This window comes from Plecotus auritus (genome assembly GCF_963455305.1).
Source record: "Plecotus auritus genome assembly, chromosome: 1".
Classification (NCBI taxonomy): domain Eukaryota; kingdom Metazoa; phylum Chordata; class Mammalia; order Chiroptera; family Vespertilionidae; genus Plecotus; species Plecotus auritus.
In genome coordinates, this window is record NC_137770.1 from 34139825 (window position 1) to 34156225 (window position 16401).

Below are 16401 nucleotides of genomic sequence, written 5' to 3' on the forward strand. Positions count from 1 at the left end.
AGCTGGACAGGAGGGCAGCTGTCCCCAAACCCCAGGTTCTGAGGTGAGGGGGTGCACATGCATGGAGTGGCTTGGCCCAGAGTCCTGCTTCTGGAAAAGCAAGGCCTTGATTCAAGGTTGAAAGGCATAGCCAAGCCAGGATCTGCCTCCAACCCCCCTGCTCCCGCAGCCCAGAGCTCCCGAAGTGGGGGGCAATGGCATGGCCAACGGCCCCGGAGTGGCGAGCACTGCCCCTGCCTGGTGGCGTCCATCAAGGACAAGACAGGGCGGGGGAGAATTGCCTTTCACCTGCTCCACCTGCCACTGCTTGATTTTCTAATAACCACGCTCTGTGGATTCTGGGAAAAGGAAACTCCAGGAAGAAGAGGGCGATTAACTCTGCTTTTCCCAGTGCGTGCGTGCCTGCGTGCGAGCGCTGGGTCACTCCTGCCAACCACCCAAATCTGAATGCTCAGAGATCAGGAGGCCCTCCGAAGGCCCCTAGCAGAATCACCCCCAGTCACCTCCAAAGGTCACAGGACGGCTGTGCGCTCACCCAGCCAGGATGGACAAATCCACTAGAAGCAGCCAGGCTGGATAAAAATGACCAGCTGTCTGTCCTAGCCCTGTACCTGTGAGGGCCTCAGTTTCTGAGCCCCCAAGGGAGAAACCTACCTTCTGCCCCAAAGCCTGTGGCTGGCTGGGTTTCACGGGGCGGGGGGGGGGGCTGGCAAGGCTTGGAAGCTTGGCGTTGACAGAGTCCTGGCCACACCCCACTCGTACCCCTGGCCTGGCCCCAGCTGGGTACCTACTGCTTTTCTCAAAAGGGCTCCCATCTGAGCACGGTAGGGCCGCATGGGACCAGGGAGCAGTATTCTCCCACCGGCAGGGGAGCAGTTAACAGGCTTGGGGTGAGCAGAGAGCTGCCACCAATAGCCTGGGGAATTAAAGCGCCTGCGCCTCCTGCAAAACCTCTCCAATAAATGTTCTATTCAGAACCAGTCCTGCGTGTGGGTCATACTTTCTGCATTTCTGTCATTCCTGATGCCTGGGAGGCCCCTCACAGAGGAAATGCAGCTTCCCACTCCAATTCAGCAGGCCCCACTGGCTGGGGGCCCAGGCAGAGCCAGGCAGGTGAGCACCACCCTGCGGAGGACATGCAAATATCTCCAGCAATTTAAACACGGGGACACTGACGCCAGGGAGTCAAGTACCGAGGGCAGCGGAACAAAGCCAGTTCATTCACCAGCACAATAATACTCCATTTACGCGGCTCCTCCCCCACCCCAGCCCTCAAAGCCTGAGGATATTAACCCTTCTGTCTTTAACAACGGCCCAGGGCAGAGGGGAGGGGCAGGTGAGCATCAGGTTTACAGATCAAGAAACTGAGGCACAAGTGGCTCCCAAGATGCCAGACTGGAATAATATCAACTAGTATTTTATTTGGGTGTACCAGGCACTGCGCTAAACACACTCCATACAATCTCCTCACAGCAGCCCTGTGGTCCAGAGCTACTTGCTCCCTTACCCAGGACTGGACAGCGAGGTCAGAGGGAAATCCATTCCCCAACACCAGGTCCCTCAGGATGGAACAGGAAGGTGCCTTTCCGCAGCCCCCTTGTGGGAATGCCCTGGGGCACTTTCGCTCTGTTACTAGTAACACTTGGCTCAGAACAAGTTCCTACACTGTGAGGCAACTTTAGAAAGAGGCCAAAATAAAATCACCCAGGATGTCACTCATAGATGCCTCCGCAAACCAATTACGTCACCACGTAAGATGACCCGGGACAATGGTCAGCCATCATGGCCCCCGCTTGAGTCCCCCAACTTGAGCTGTATAAAGACTTTTGTTCTCCCTGGGAGTGGGTTGAGGTGTGCAGGCAGCCAGGGCTTACCTGTACACTGACTTGAGACCAGTTCAGTGAAGTGTACACCTTCCAGAAAAAATGATGACTGGGCACAAGCACAAGACCACCTTTCTCCACCTGTAAGCTCTCCCGGGGGAGCACTAATCTGTACAGCAGCTCAATGAGTGGCGGGCATCTTGTTTTCTGTGAGGGCCCTGTCTACTTAACTCAATTACAGCCTCTTAAAGGTAAGGAGGACCAGATCTTCCTGGGCTACTGTACCCCGTTTTCCCCCAGGGCTTCCAGCCTCCAAATGCCTAGTACCGATTGGCGGCTGTGGAAACACATGCCAGATGAATGGTATTTTTTGGGTTGGTATGATGGGAGAAAAAGACATCCCCAGTGGAGACACGGAGAAAGGTTTGGAAATGCGAGTCACACTGTTCACCTCTTCTCTGCTGCCTGCAGCTGCAGAACTCGGACTAAGCTGGCTTCCTGTCTAAAACAGGACTGCTCGCACTCACTCATGTTTATTGTCAGTCTAAACCACATGCCAGGTGCTGAGGACAAAGCAATGAATAAGGCAAGTCCTTGCTATCACGGAGCTAATGCTCCAGTTGGGAAGAAGGCCACAAAAAAAATAGACAAACAGCTCCATCAGCGTTCTCATTCTGTCCTCCTGTTACCAGAAAGGGACCTGGCCCTAGGGGGTCTGCCCAGGGCCAGCCTGTAGTGTGTGGGTTCTTGACTTCTTACAGGAAAAATGTCACAACATGAGTCCAGGTGAATTTTATTTTATTTTTATTGATTTCAGAGAGGAAGGGAACTTCAGACTATTCAATAACGAGTACTGGGAAAATTGGCCATTCCTCTGGAAAAAAAATAAAATCAGTTCCATCTTATAAGGCTGAGTGGTTCTCACCCTTGGCTGACCATAAAAATCACCTCAGACGTGTTTCATAATCCTGCCTGGATCCCACCCCAAAATATTTTTATTTTATTGGTCAGATCTGAGGAGAGACATCAGTACATTTTTTAAAAGCTTCTCATGAGGTTTAATGTGTAACCAAGGTTGAGAACCCGTGTCATATTTAAAAAAAAAAAAAAACAGCCCTGGCTGGTGTGGCTCAGTTGGTTGTCTCCCCGACCACCAAAAGGTTTCCACCAGGTTCAAAATTCCTGGTCAGGGCACAAACCCAGGTTGCGGGTTTGATCCCAGTCAAGATGCGTGCAGGAGGCAGCCAATCAAGGTCTCTCTCTTCCCCTAAAAAAAAAATCAATAAAAACATATATATAGCCACACACATACATTCCAGGTGAATTTAGAATCTAAGTGTGGGCCCCGTCCTGTGGCTCAGTTGGTTGAGGGCCTTGTTCCACGCACCTGGAGGTCACAGGTTCAATTCCTGGTCAGGGAGCTCGATCCCCAGGAGGGGAGGTGCAGGAGGCAGCTCATCAATGTTTCTCATAGATGTTTTTATCTCTATCCTTCTCCCTTTCTCTCTCTGAAATCAATAAAAACATTTTTAAAATTTAAGTATGGGAAGCAAAACTTAAATTTATAAAACAGAACATTAAAATATAGATTTATAAATTCAGAGTAGAAATGAAAAAAATTTTTTAAGAAAAAACATTTCTTAAAAATCAAAGAGGGCATAGAGGGGATAAATGGTGATGGAAAAAATAAAACAAAAAAATTTTTAAATCAGGGTAGGATTTCTTTTTTTTTTTTTTTTCAGAGTGGGATTTCTTGAACAAGAAACAGAAAGTACAAACAAAAGATTAGTAAATCTGACATTAAAATTAAAGCTTCCCTAAGAAAAATGACATTAATAAAATTAAGACAATCCAGAGCTATATGTAATGAATATGATCAGCAAGATAGTTATTTAACATATATTTTTAACTCCTAAAAATCAACAAGAAAAAGATGATGGCAATTAAAATTGAAAAAGCACACAAGAACCTCTAACAGGTTGCAGGGTACAGACATGGTGAGCTAGGGCAGTGGTCGGCAAACTCATTAGTCAACACAGCCAAATATCAACAGTTCAACAATTGAAATTTCTTTTGAAAGCCAAATTTTTTAAACTTAAACTTCTTCTAACGCCAATTCTTCAAAATAGACTCACCCAGGCCATGGTATTTTGTGGAAGAGCCACACTCAAGGGGCCAAAGAGCCGCATGTGGCTCGCGAGCCACAGTTTGCCGACCACGGAGCTAGGGGACAGGGGTGGGAAATTTTTCTCTGTATTCCCTTTGAGGATTTGAATCATGTGGATATATTAACTGATTTTAAAAAAAATTTTTTTAATGTGAAGTGCAAAGATTCACAGAATAATAATAAACATGCTTGGCCAATAAACAGGAAAAGTGACCATCCCTTCCTGTAATCAAAGTGCTAACCTTAAAAACCAATTTATAAAGTAATTTTAAAATACCATTTCATGTCTACTAGGTTAAAAGATGCAATCCAAATGTTAGTGAAATAGGAGCTCTCATCTTTCTGGTAAGAATATAAATTGGCTAGGAATCATTTGGGGGCATTATTTGGTCAGCAGTATCTTAAAAAGCACAACTTTGACCCAGTAATCCCACTGCTGATACACACAGCAGAGAAGAAAGACAGGCACGTGAATGCTCAATACAGTATTATTTATAGTGCTGTGAAGATGGAAACAACCTAAATGTCCACTAACAAGGGAACTGTGATGTACTTATACAATACATACCAACAGATACAGTTAGATGAATAACCTAGATTTAAATATATCAACATGGATAAATCCAGAAATAAATCCAGAAAATGCAAGTTCAAGAAGAACGCATTCAACATGGTATAGATCAAATTTCAAGCAACACAATATATGAATTACTTACAGATTACAGAAAAGAGTATAAAAACATGCATAGGAATGATAAACACCATATTCAGGAGAATGCTACTTCTGGGGAGGGAGGGAAGAGAATGGGATTAGGGAGAAAAACAAAAGGAGCTTCAAATGTATGTCACATTCCATCTCGATAATAAATGAGAGCAGTAGACATGATAAAATTACCATTTGCCAGATTTGGATGGTGGGAACATGGGGGTAGGGGTTCCCATACGGGGCAGTTCCCACCACCCTGGATACTGAACAACCAGCGCCAAGACTGCACAGCACAGCATCTTTCAGCAGCATCCAGAACGGAAACAAAGGAACAGAGTTCCTGATGGACAGAGGCCTGGGATTTTTGAGACTGCAGCTCCTCCCCGTCATTCTCTGGCCTCAGAAAGGGCTGTGTGACACCCAGGCAGGTGCTTCAAGTGTAAGTGTATTGAAAACATTCTTGTTTTCACCCAGGTAAGTGCCCTCTGGGGATAACTGGCAGTCTGCCTGGGCAGAGCTGAATTAAGGTGGACCCTTCCTGGCTCTACTGTTAACACAGTAAAACCTTGACTCACTGCAGAGAGAGCTGTCCAAAAAGCCACATTTTTAAGGAAGTCACGAGTTTCAAAGGTCTAGGGTCCTAAAGCTAAAAGCATGCACTCCAGGGTCTCTCAGAAGTTCATCTCATTCCCAAGTCTTAGCTGAGTGAACCTTCCGAGTTTCCTTATCTATGGATGAGGTAACACCACTCATTTCACCTTGTTGAGAGGATTAGGGATATTTTTACCTAAGTATCAACATTTTTTTTTTGTTTTTTGTTAATCCTCACCCAGAGAGAGTGGCAAGGAGAGGGAGAGACAAAGAGAAAGAAACGTCCATGTGAGAGGGACACATTGCTTGGTTGCCTCCCACATGTGCCCTGACCGGAGCTGGGGATGGAGCCTGCAACCCTTGACCAGGAATCGAACTCGAGACCCTTTAGTCTGCAGGCAGATGCTCTAACCACTAAACCAAATCAGCTAGGGCTCAACTTTTTTTTAACATATTTTTATTGATTTCAGAGAGGAAGGGACAGGGAGAGAGAGATAGAAAAACATCAATGATGAGAGAGAATCATTGATTGGCTGCCTCCTACACACCCTCTATTGGGGATCAAGCCCGAAACCCAGGCATGTGACCTTGACTGGACTCGAACCCGGGACCTTTCAGTCTGTAGGCTGACGCTCTATTCTGCTGAGCCAAATCGGCTAGAGCTCAGTTTTTTTTTTAATTTTTTTTATTGATTTCAGAGAGGAAGGGAGGAGAGAAAAAACATCAATGATGAGAGAGAATCATTGATCAGCTGCCTCCTACATGTCCCCTACTAGGGACTGAGCCTGAAACCCGGGCATATGCCCAGGAATCAAACCGTGACTTCCTGGTTCATAGGTCGATGCTCAACCACTGAGCCACAGAGGCCAGGCAATATAAACATTTTTAAAAATTTTATTCAATCTGATTGGGAACCTTTTAAAAATATGCACTCTGCCGAAACCGGTTTGGCTCAGCGGATAGAGCGTCGGCCTGCGGACTGAAGGGTCCCGGGTTCGATTCCAGTCAAGGGCATGTACCTTGGTTGCGGGCACATCTCCAGTGGGAGGTGTGCAGGAGGCAGCTGATCGATGTTTCTCTCTCATCGATGTTTCTAACTTTCTATCTTTCTCCCTTCCTCTCTGTAGAAAATCAATAAAATATATTTTAAAAAAATAAATAAATAAAATAAAAAAAAATAAAAATATGCACTCTACCTCCTTCCTAAACAGGACCGAGGAATATAAATTTAACCTTTTCTTGATGACTCAGGGTTACAATTACCAGCAAAGCATCAATTACCTTTTTAAAAAAAATTAAATTTATTGGGTGACATTGGTTAATAAGATTATATAGGTTTCAAGTGTACACGACACATGATCTGTATATTGCATTGTGTGCTCACCACCCAAAGTCAAATCATCTTCCATCACCAGATATTTGGTCCCCTTTACCTTTTACTACTCCCTCACCCTCTTCCCCTCTGGTAACCACCATACTGTTGTCTGTGTCTGAGTTTCAGTTTTATATCTCACACTAGTGGCCGGGTGTGCACATTAAAAGGGGATTAATTAGTGGAAATAATTTAATATTGCTATTTGCCCTTTCTCTATAACAGAAGTGTCAGAGATGAAAGGAAATTAGTAAAATGTATATGAAAACCTTCCTCCTATCAGAGTCTGGGGCTCACCACGGGACCCAGAGTCAAGTCCCCGCCCACCCACATGCACCTCAAAATCGCGTGAGACCCAGACCCGGCCGGCCCACCCCCCATTGGGCTAGATCCAGACCCAGCCAGTCCCACCCTTGTCAAGCCCTGCCGGGCAGGGGGCATAGCCTCAGGTCCCCTGGCCCGGCGCCAGGACGGGGGTTGTGGCCTGAGGTCCCCCAGCCCAGACCGGGGCGGGGGGTGTGCCTTGAGGTCCTCTGTCAAGCCCCGTCAGGTGAGGGACACGGCCTGAGATCCCATCAAGCCCCGCTGGGTGGGGAGCATGGCCTGAGGTCCCCTGTCAAGCCCCACCAGGCAGGGGGGGCACAGCCTCAGGTCCCCCGGCCCAGCACCAGGAGGAGGCCACAACCTCAGGTCCCCCATCAAGCCCCACTGGCAGGGGGGCGCAGCCTCAGGTCCCCCGTCAAGCCCGCTGGGCGGGGGTGTGGCCTGAGTTTCCCCAACCCAGCACTGGGGGTGCACCTTGAGATCCCCTGTCAAGCCCCGCTGGGTGGAGGGCACGGCCTGAGGTCCCCCGTCAAGCCCAGCCAGGCAGGGGGGCGCAACCTCAGGTCCCTGGCCTGGTGCTGGGGTGGGGGGCGCAGCCTGAGGTCCCCTGTCAAGCCCTGCTGGGCAGGGGGTGCGGTCTGAGGTCCCCCAGCCTGGTGCCGGGGTGGGGGGGTGCGGCCTGAAGTCCCCTGTCAAGCCCCACCTGGTGGGGTGCACGGCCTGAGGTCCCCCCGGCATGACACCGGGGCGGGGGGAGCCTGACATCCCCTAGCCCAGCACCAGGACAGGAAGTGCACCTTGAGGTCCCCTGTCAAGCCCTGCCGGGAGGGGGACATGGCCTGAAGTCCCCTGTCAAGCCCCATGGGGGCAGGGGAGGGCATAGCCTCAGGTCCCTGCTGATTGCTTGTTAAGGCTCCTTATGGGAACTTGGCTTCAGCTGTGGGTGCAGCCATCTTTGTGACAGAGTGATGGTCAATTAGCATATTCCCTCTTTATTAAATAGTATATGAGTGAAATCCTATGGTTCTTAGCTTTTTCTGACTGGTTTATTTCACTTAGCAGGATACTCTCAAGGTCCATCCACATCGTTGCATCAATTATCAAAATGAGGATTTCCCCCAAGGGCCCAGGAGTGCCAAGCCATTCCTCCTAAATAAATGACTCCCGACTCTTACATTTGGACTGCCTTTTTATAGCCTTTGATCTCTGTCCACACTTACTTATCAACTCTTAGTTGCACTGTGGTCTTTTTTCCTCTCAATGCCAGTCTCTTTACACTCCTCTTTGCTGCTTTCTTTCAGCTGTGGGCTTGGAAATAGGAAGACAGTGCATATATAAAAGTTAAACAGGGTCTGCAGGGGCTGATGTGGGAAGAAATGCAGTAACTTGAGTCTGGCTGATCTGAGACCTACTTGGCTTTATGCGGTAAGTATGGCTGCTGGGTGGCCAAGTCCTGAATAAGGCAGAAGAGATGTTATGCGATTTTATGGGACATATTATGGGATGAACTATATTCAAGACTCTAAGCATAACCTGCAGTCTGCTTGGGGGCAAAATGCAGCAGGAGTGGGAGGACTGGTCCCCTTCCTCTTTTCCAGGGGCTGACCACAGGTTACCTTCTTAGAATCTTGTATCATGGGCACTTTCAGACAGAATAGAACATGTGTGAAGAGTGTGAAAATGTCTTTCATTCCTAAGGTTTCATCACACAGCAGGGTTTTAGTTATTCAACAAACTATTGGAATCCTGCAAGCACAAGGAATGTAGCAACGTGCAGGATGCATAGAGGCTGCTTGCATACTGGTTCCCTTTTCCTTTCAAACACTTGCCATCTATTGCTCAAGAACCTCTGATTAACACACACACACACACACACACATACACACACTCACACGAAGCTCAAAGCCTGGTAGTACCTGCAGAACCCATCTCTCCTCTTGGGATACTACTACCACAGTAAAACTGACTTCCCTACTCTTGCATCCGCTCACTCTCCACCAGACCCCAACAATAATCAAAGCCAACCTCCTCAAACTGTTTCCCAAAGGCTCATGCACAGCCATCATCACATCCTGTGTTCAGCCCCACAGTCAGCTCAGCACGGAACAGAAAATCCATTCCTTGAGCTTAAACCAAAGCTCCCTCCCCAGAAGCCAGCAAAAGGGCTACAAACAGCCCCTCTCTCCCTTAGCTTGCATTTCCAGATAGCAACAGCTCATAGGGGCTGGGCTTCACACACACCACCACCACCACCACCACCACCACCACCACCACCCCTTCTTCCCCCTAACTTCCTGGAGCAAAAGCAGGCGTAGTTGAGACCACTAAGCCCAGATTCCCCAGGGCAGGACCCCAGGGCAAGCTCACCTGCCCCAATTCCTTTCTACTGTTCCGCAGGCTGTGTGAGAACAAAGATGAGTCAAGCAGCCTTCCTGCCCTCAGAGAGCTTCTAACCAAAATAAGGCGAACACAGCAGAAACCGGTTGCCAAGACCAGCCTTTATCCAGACAGCTAACCCCCAGAGAGGCTTCCAGCATCTCCACACGCACCTCCTTACCATCACAGGTTAATTGACCCTGCCCAGTTTTCTCTCTCCGACAACACTGTCTGGGGCTGTTCAGGGCCCTCTTTGCAACTTCCTCCAAGGCCAGATCATATCTAGCTTTAGCTGGTCTCCAGGCACAAGATCCTTCACCGCAGGGCCCGCCTGGCTGGCCTGCGAGCACAGCGGGCTCTCCAGGGGAGTGGTCTGGCCAATGACCATTTCCTGGGGCCCCACCCTCCACCGCCCGGCTTCCGGAGCCAGCAGGGCCCCCAGGAAACCGCTCACCGCAGCCCGTGACAGCAGTCTTTTCGATGGGCCCCTCCCTTTGAGGTCCTGGTTCCAGCTGGGAGGGGAAGAGCCTCCTTGGGCTGGCGGGTGGAAGCGGGGTGGAAGCCGGGCAGCTCTGAGCAGTCAGGGGGCAGCTAGACCCTGAGATCTCACAGCGTCTGTCCATTCCGTGACTACATTCTGGCCCCTGTGGACCCTTACAACATTTTTTCGAGGCTGCCTCTGAGCCTCCATCCCAATCCTCTACCCACCTCCACAGGCTCCCTATAACAGCTCCGCCCACCCTCTGCCCAGCTCTTCCGCGGCCCTCCCTCATTTCCCCACCCCCTTTACCCACCCCCTCCAACCCCTACGCCAGCAAACTTATCTACAAAACGGCGGAAGAGGGGCTGCGAGCCATTCCAGCCTGAGGCAGAGTAGAGAGGCCAGAGATTAAGGTGTGAATCGTCCCTGCTGGTGGAAAACACAGGGAATTCCAGAGCAAGAGAGGATCAGGGCTGCCCCCAGCCCAGCCAATCACCAAGGGCAAGCAGCATCCACCTTCCCGCCACACATCTTCAACCATCCAGAACCTAAGGTCCTGTAGAAAAACCTGCACTAACTAGGATTTCTATTTTCATCTCCCTCGAATTCCCCATTCCCACCTAATAACTGAAATAAAAAACTTCTCATCTACAGTCTTTAGCATTGAATATCTTAGGCTACCCCTGCAGGATTTTGTTGAGAAATAACAAGACTATCATTTATTGAACACCTGTATTGGCTTTGCTAAGCACTTAGCATACATCATCTCATTGTTCATTCTCACAATACCGTCCGTGGTAAGTGCGATGACTAACTCCATTTTACATGTGAGAAATACAGGCACAAAGGAGTTCAGCACCACAGTGCTAACAGGCTGCCAAGCTGGGATCTGAACCCAGGTGCATCCAAGTTCGCGGAGTGTTGCATGAAGGTTTCAAGAAAAGGAAAATCAGAGATGAAGGGAAATATCGCCTTCAGACATTCTCTCAAACATCCCTCCCTCCAGTTGCTTCCCAGGCCACCCCATTTTAGACATCATCTAAAATTCACATCCACCTTCCCGATCATATTTTTCTGCTCATCACTAAAATGCTTTTTTTTTTTTAAATCCTCACCCAAGGATATGTTTTCGTTGATTTTAGAGAGAAAGGAAGGGGGAGGGAGAGAAACACTGATGTAAGAGAGGAACATCAATTGGTTGCCTCCCTTACACGCGGCTGCCCCGGCTGGTGATGGACCACTCCTCCTCCCCCGCAAGCTTTCTGTACACAGGACTACTCTCCAACCAACTGAGCCACACTGGCCAGGGCTACAATGCTTTCTAGTTCAATTATTTACCTTGCTTACTGTCAGCTTCCCCCATTAAAAGTCCACTGCATAGGTCAATGATAGTTGTATATTTTGTTCACCGCTGTGTCTCCTGCGTCTAGCATTGGTATGTAGTAGGTGCCAAATAAATAACTGTTGAATGAATACATGAATGCTTTAAAACAGAACTAAGAGGCATGAGTATGGAAGAAAAAGAGAACGATCCAACTATTCAGGAGAAGAAAGGGGATGAGAAAAGATAGTGCGAGAATCTGGCCAGGGGCTAGTTGGGGGCCCCAAGATGAGCCTCACGGGAGGAAATGAGGGTCTGCCAGGCCTCTGCGACTCCAGTAGAGGCTTCCTGCTGGCAGGAGTGAGTTCCAGCTGCCAGGCCCCAGCCTGAGGGTTTCTGCCAGGGAGGGCGGGCCTGGAACAAAGGCCTGCGGACCTGCAGCTGGCCAGAGAGGCGGGCCAGAGCAGCCGCCTGGGCCAAAGGGGCAGCCTGGGATGGGGGGAGGGGGGCAAACGAGGAGCTGAAAACAGCCCTCAGAGCAGCTGGAAAGGCAACACATTCCCAAAGCGCAGAGTCCCCCGCACCCCGAACACAACAGAAAATAGCTAGATGGCTCCGCAGTTAACCCTGCTAGGTCAGCTCCAGCCTGGGCTTGTAGTAACACTCCAGGCTTGGAGCCAGAGCCTTCACAAGGTTCTGAGTTGGGGGGAGGTAAAGAGGCACAGTCCTTTCCCTTCCAACCCTGGTCATCTCTCAGGCCATGGCCTTTGGCCTCCTCCAGTGTAAACAGTGACCCAGAGATTTGGTGAAGCAAATGTTTACTCTGGAGATGAGATACTACAGGCCAGGGGTGTAAACTTTCACCGTTGGCTTCTGGTGTCTACCCTTCCTTGTGGCACATGTGGGACCACCCCAGGAAATCATAAAGCTCTAGAGAGGGCCCCTCCTAGCCACAGTGGAGCCCTCTACTTTGTACAGGAATTTATGGAGCACTCCCCACATGTGTGGCTTCACTGGGTTCTCACTCACCCCAGACTCTATGAGGAAGAGCAGGTAAGCACCCCATGTGGAAACTGAGTCAAAAAAGACAAGTGACTTGCCCAAGTCATGTGGGCAAAAGCACGATTGGACAGAGTGAGGAAACCTGAGTGCTGGTCCCTATTTGGCCAACAAGGATCAGGCTCAAATCACCTCCCATCTCTGAGCTCTGCTGCCTCCATGTCAATGCCACTGGTCGGCAAACTCATTAGTCCACAGAGCCAAATATCAACAGTACAACGATTGAAATTTCTTTGGAGAGCCAAATTTTTTAAACTTAAACTTCTTCTAACGCCACTTCTTCAAAATAGACGCCCGGGCCGTGGTATTTTGTGGAAGAGCCACAATCAAGGGGCCAAAGAGCCCCATGTGGCTCAAGAGCCGCAGTTTGCTGACCACTGGAATAGGCAAATCAGAGGTGCCTTCCAGCCCAAGAGACTATCAGTCTTTGATGGGATACAGTAGAGACAGGACTAAAACTCGGACAAAATCCTGTACTGGACTCCCAGGCTAGAGCTCTTTCCATCCTCCTGCTATACCACTTCATTTTTTTTCTTTTTCTTAGCTAAGAATTCCTGCCGCGGGGCTCTGGATGTTGGTATCTGTGTGTGTGTGTGTGTGTGTGTGTGTGTGTGTGTGTGTGTGTGAAAGAGAGAGAGAGAGAGACAGAGACAGAGACAGAGACAGACAGACACCGACCTATGCCACTTCTAATAAGAGTAGAAAAGCTCCCAAGCTCTTACACAAACCCCTCCCTCTGCTTCTTGGTTTGCCCCATACCCAGAACCAGATACCCAGGGAGCCAAAGGATTGTCCAACCCTCCCGGGAAAAAGGGGGGGGGGGGGGCCAGCAAAAGTGTTATCAGCAGGTGTGGAAGGAGATGTGGTGTCCCAGGACCGCAGGGAAGGGGTGAATAACAGAGGGAAGGGGTACACCTTCCTCTGGTTCTTACTCCCTAGGTTTTCTGCTAGAGATGGTGGAGGTGAGGCACCCCCAGCTAAGTCACTCAGCAATCCACTCCCAGTCCAGCAGAGGAGGGGCTGGAAAGACACCTCCCTAAAGGGAGGCAGGTGATTTGCTCAGCAGGAAACCCACTGAGGCTGTCACCACTCTCCCTGCTTATTATTTCTTGAGCAAGGTCAGTGTGATTGGGCTGCGAGCAGAGGCAGGGCTGGTGAGACTCTGGGAATCTGTAGGGTGTTGCAGTCTGGGTCCCCTCCTGGGGGACCCAGAGCAGGGGACAGACCCCTTCATCTGCCAACAGTTTAGAGTGACCTCAGACGTGAAACTCTTAACAACTGCCGGTAACACCGTCCCCCCCAGGCCACACCTCTCCAGCCTCCCTCCATTATATTTCCCACTTCGTTCTTCCTTTTGTTTTCAAAAGCAGCTCCAAAGAGTAAACGCAGCTACTTAAAAACGTCTTGAAATTTTCAAGTTTGCACGCCTTATCCTAGCTTTCCAAACCAAAGGGCTGCGAATACGGAGCAAATGAGCCAAACCGATTTCAGGAGTGGGCGAGGTCGAGGTAGACGGTGATTTCCGCTCCCGAACACCCCACTCCTGGCACTCTAATTCCTCCAGGACATGAGCCGAGATTCCCAAGAGCCAGCACCGTGTGGCACTATCCGGAACAGGCTGCTGGCGCCTCTCGGGCTCCCAGGACCAGAGGCTCCGGTCCTTCCAGGAGAGTACGCCCCGCCGGGCCCACCGTCCGAGGCAAGGACCACACCACGGACGACCGAGCACGCAGGGGGGCGAGGAGAGGGGGCGCAGCCTCGCGGGCTTCCCGGGTTTTAAGCGGAGCCTCTCGGGGCCACACGGCGCGTTCGCTCCTTTTGTTTCCGGGGTGGGGGCTGAAGGACGGAAAATGTCTCCTTTTGCAAGAGCCTCCCGCGCTCCAGCCCTGAGCCGGGAGGGTCGCCCTGGAAAGAACCAAGGCAGCCCGGGGCCTCCCTATGCCGACCGAGTCCGAGTCCTCACCCGCGTGGGGCTGGGCGGGTGTCCCGGGAAGGTGGGGACCTCGCAGTGACTCCGGGCACTGCTACTCCACCGGCTGCATCGGCAGAGGGAGAGGGGGCAGCCGAAGGGCACTCACCAAGCGGCGGCCGTCCGCCGGCTCCGGCACGCCCGGTGCGCGAGGCTGCCCAGTGCGGCGACGACGCGGGCGCGAGTTTGAAAGCCGCTCGCGGAAGGGGCCGAGGCTGCCGGCCGCGCCCGCCCACTGCCAGCCCCTGGCGGCCCCCGGGGACTCCGGCCTGCGCGGCTCCCAGCGCCCGGCAGGAAGTCGGGGCCGAGCGGGCTGCAGCGGGAGGGAGGGAGAGGGAGGGGCGGCCCAGGAATTTTTCCAGTGGGTGGAGACTCGGCCGCTGCGGGAATCCAGAAATTGGCGGCTCGGCGGGGGCCCGGGAAACTTCGTGGCGCTGCGAGCGGGAGCAGGGGCTGAAGGCTGCGGTGGATCGTGCGCGGCTGGTGATCACCGCCTGCAGGTGGGCGAACTCGCGGCCCCGCCACGTCAGCCCCGCCGCGCGCGGGCCGCTCCCGGGCAGCCTCAATGCTCCCAGATTCGAACACGCACGTGGTGGAGTCGCCCTGGTATTGTGATACCTGACATCACCGCCTCGCGATAGGGCTCCGGGCCGCCCAAACGTCCCCCATTGCACGCACAGGAAAAGGGGCTTTCGGTTGGGGTCCGATTTGGGGGTCCTGAACCCACCAGAGCTGGTCAGCTCGACCCTTCTGAGTCAGAAAGGCACGACTTGAATTCCTCACCGAAACTCGGTTCCGTGACCCTTTCCTGATGTAAATCCGAGCCTGTGAGAAACTGACGAGAGATGAAGCCGATTACTTGGAGGGAGTCCACAAAGAGACTGTGGGGGTGGAGGGGAGAGATGCAGAACCTACGGCACTAGAGGACCCCATTTTTGTAAAACCAAGGCAGATCATCTGTCTTTATGTCTGTGTGTAATCATATAGGCATGGGAAGATACACACCGCAGAGCGGGGAGAGGGGAGGGGACAGGGGCAGGCTGGGTTTTGCGCAAGAGCGTACATTTAAAAGCCAGAAATAATGCAGCAATGAAGGTCCTGGATAAAAGATGCTGTCCCAGCACCCGGCTAGAGGGGAGAAGCCCAGGTGGGAGCCTGGAAGAAGTCCTACGGGTTAAGCGTCCAAGCTAGTTCCTAAGAAGGAGGGAAAGGACGCTGGTATCAGAACCACCGGGTTTATTTCATATCCGGGTGTAGACAAGTGTGTATAGTAAACGGTGCTTAGAGAATTCTTAAAAACAAGCCCCCCCCCCCCCCCCAAAAAAAAAAAAAGCTGCTCCAGGTAAAAGCAAGCTCCAGCAGATTTACTGGGAGGGGAGGGGAGGGGAGGGGCGGACGCGGAAGGAAATGGCTTTCAGGTGACTTTGTTTTTTTTTTTTTTTTTTTTTGTTTTTTTTTTAAATAAATCTTTATTTAGATTATTACAATTATTTCTCCTTTTTTCCCCCATAGTTCCCCTCCAGCCATTTCCCACCCCACCTTCTGCCCTTACCTACCCCCCACTGTCCTCATCCATAGGTGTATGATTTTTGTCCAGTCTCTTTATGAACCCCCCCATACCCCTTTCCCCCTGAGAATTATCAGTCCACTCCCTTTCTATGCCCCTGATTCTATTGTATTCACCAGATTATTCTGTTCCTCAGGTTTTTAATTCACTTGATTTTTAGGTTCACTTGTTGATAGATATGTATTTGTTGTTCATAATTTTTATCTTTCCTTTTTTCTTCTTCCTCTTCTTTAAGAATACCTTTCAGCATTTCATATAATACTGGTTTGGTGGTGATGAACTCCTTTAGCTTTTTCTTGTCTGTGAAACTCTTTATCTGCCCTTCAATTCTGAATGATAGCTTTGCTGGGTAGAGTAATCTTGGTTGTAGGTTCTTGCTATTCATCACATTGAAAATTTCTTGCCACTCCCGTCTGGCCTGCATAGTTTCTGTTGAAAAGTCAGCTGACAGTCGTATGGGTGCTCCCCTGTAGGTAACTAACTGTTTTTCTCTTGCTGCTTTTAATATTCTCTCTTTGTCTTTTGCTCTTGGCATTTTAATTATGATGTGTCTTGGTGTAGTCCTCTTTGGATTCCTTTTGTTTGGGGTTCTGTGGGCTTCCTGGACTTGTAAGTCTATTTCTTTCACCAGGTGGGGGAAGTTTT

At 50.5% G+C, this 16401-nt stretch overlaps 1 protein-coding gene across 2 annotated transcripts in view; it reads right to left on the reverse strand.

Annotated features, from left to right (window-relative positions):
• The window catches only part of PLEKHG3 (pleckstrin homology and RhoGEF domain containing G3), a 42301-nt gene extending 27872 nt beyond the window's left edge, over positions 1–14429 (reverse strand). The window contains exon 1 of one of the 2 annotated variants that reach the window (XM_080642601.1): positions 14299–14429. The gene's annotated coding sequence lies outside the window, so the exon portion shown is untranslated. Of the gene's footprint in view, positions 1–654; positions 769–14298 lie in introns of those variants that run through there. The other variant, XM_080642602.1, reaches the window with a different exon arrangement.
• Positions 14430–16401: the final 1972 nt, after the last annotated feature.